At 37.3% G+C, this 2500-nt stretch overlaps 1 protein-coding gene across 1 annotated transcript in view; it reads right to left on the reverse strand.

Moving 5' to 3' along the window:
• Nucleotides 1–2341: 2341 nt before the first annotated feature.
• The window catches only part of LOC144956676 (myotubularin-related protein 9-like), an 11993-nt gene continuing 11834 nt past the window's right edge, over nucleotides 2342–2500 (reverse strand). Inside the window, exon 8 of the mRNA XM_078887329.1 lies at nucleotides 2342–2500. This exon is cut by the window's right edge and continues 448 nt beyond it. The gene's annotated coding sequence lies outside the window, so the exon portion shown is untranslated.

The following is a 2500-nucleotide window of genomic DNA, read 5'->3' on the forward strand; positions in this document are numbered from 1 at the left end:
CCCCCCCCCCCCCCCCCTTCCCCATCCGCCATGAGAGGTCAAAGACCCTACCCAAACAATTGCATAACTTCCTTCAGCATTTAATATGCAAAAATCACAATAGAAATATCATTATTTATTATAAGCCACATCTCAATTCTATTTACAGCAAACTGGAACTATATCTCATCTAAAACTAAAATACATGATCCTAACTAATAATAAGTCAAAGCGAGTGATATTAAAATATTCAGCTCACAATGAATCTCTGTGACAAAAAACAACAAAAATCGGTTTCATTATTTCAATACAAATTGGAATGATGGAATGAATATCATATATTATTCTACACATCCAATGGCATTTAGAGATGATACAATCTTTAAACAATGCTGATGGTTTTCCTCGGATCCGCGGAAATCCGCGATTTTTGAGCAGGGGAGGAATTTCCTCTTTATTTAAAGTTATATTTCCCTCGATCAAATGTACTAGCAAAGTGGGTGAAGTGGCCGAGTGGTTAAGGCATCGCACTGTGACCCGGATGACCCGGGTTCGAGCCCCGCTTCAGGCACTTTCATTTTTTTCCTTGAGCAAGATTATTAACCCCCAATTTGCTCACTTGGACAACATGGGTGATTCCTGTTGACATCAGACATCTTGTTTGATGAGTTACCTATATTCCTTCGTGGAATGCCTAGGCAACGATATCTTATGATGTCATGGCGCAAAAGGCATAATTTAATTTTTTTTTAATGTACTGGCAGTGAGAGATTTGATGTGTGGTGGAACAAATAGGTGCAGTTTCTCACTCACTAGAAGTTAGCTAGAGTATCAATGATAGTTTATCATCTCAATTGCTCTAAAAATGAGTGTATGTGTGTGTGTGTGTGTGGGGGGGGGGGGGGGGGGGGGGGGGGGGGGGAGTGAATGATGTAAAAATAAAGGGTTCTTAAAGGCAATCATTCAAAATTTTCCTCCCTTTTCAGTTTTTGGCACCATCAGCACTGTTTAAAAATCTACAATCTATGTAGCACTGATAGAATGAATGATTATATAAAATTCTACACATTCAATGGCATTTACAAATGATATCGTCTTTTAAAAATCTACACTCTATGTAGCACAACAATATAAAAAGTTAAAATGAAGAATCAAGATATTATGGTGGGATCAGAGACTTTGAGTTAAGTCGAGGCTGGTCTCGGTTGAACAATAATATCTACAATACGATACTTACTTACTCTTTATCTTCCAGATTAATATTATATCATGTTAATCATGAGTTAAGTCGAGGCTGTTCTCGGTTGAACAATAATATCTACAATAGATACTTACTTACTCTTTATAATAATTATAATAATAATAATATTAATAATAATAATAATAATAATAATATTGACAGTACTAACAAACTATATCCTATTGTGCGGCTATATGGTCTAGCTTCGGATCGGAAGGTCCTGGATTTGAGCCTTGCTCGGCGCATAGTTGAATCCTTGGAAAAGGCTCTTTTCTCGTATCATTCTCTCACCTTTCTCAGGTGTTCATTCCCTCAATGCCAAAACTGTTCAAAGATGCGTTAGTCGAATCTCTGACTGATTTATAGAACAAATATAAGAAGTTGATGATGTGTTACCATTGTTGAAAAAAACATAGTCCTGCCATTCAATGACAGTACTGACTAACTATATTCCATCGTTCATTGTCTCAATGCCAAAACTATTCAAAGCCGTGTCAGTCGTATCATTGACTGAACAATGAAACCGAGATTAGAAGTTGATGATCCGTTTCCCTTGTTAAAACATTGTTCTGTCGTTTAATTAAAGTATTGACAAACTATATCGCGTAATTCTTTGTCTCAACGTCCAAACTGTTCAAAGATGTGTCAGTCGTATCACTGACTGATTGACATTAATAATTTGTTACCCTTGTTAAAACATGGTTCTGTCATTCGATGATCCCAGTGTCCATGTTCACAATGCCCAAATTATCATATCACGAGATTATTAATCCCCAATTTGCTCAGTTGGACAACATGGGTGATTACTGTTGACATCAAACATCTTGTTAGATGAATTATCTATATTCCTTCATAGAATGCCTCGGCGACGATATCTGATGATGTCATGGCGGAAGGGGATAATAGAAACTATCATATCACTGATTGATCCATGAAATAAAGATTGGAAGTTGGCAATTTGTTTCCTTTCTTAACTCTTTCAGCGGTGAGGCTATATTCGCATTTCCATCACAATATGGTTGACACATGATTGAGGCAGCCAAGGAATGGCAAGCTAAGACAAAGCGACATTTGAATTCGGCACAAAATCTCAATTAAAATACCCCCCCCCCCCCTCCCCTAGGGCCAACTGAATATTCTGATGAAAGAAATAATACCTATTGGTTTGATTTTAAGTACTTTTGTAGAAAGTAGGATTGTATTACATTATTGTTTTTGCCTTTCAGGACCGGCCGCACTGTGTGACCATTGGCCAGAAGAACAGATTCTGCTATGGCTGCA

This window comes from Berghia stephanieae, chromosome 11 (assembly GCF_034508935.2).
Source record: "Berghia stephanieae isolate SIO BIC M18660-M18661 chromosome 11, UCSD_Bste_1.3, whole genome shotgun sequence".
Classification (NCBI taxonomy): domain Eukaryota; kingdom Metazoa; phylum Mollusca; class Gastropoda; order Nudibranchia; family Aeolidiidae; genus Berghia; species Berghia stephanieae.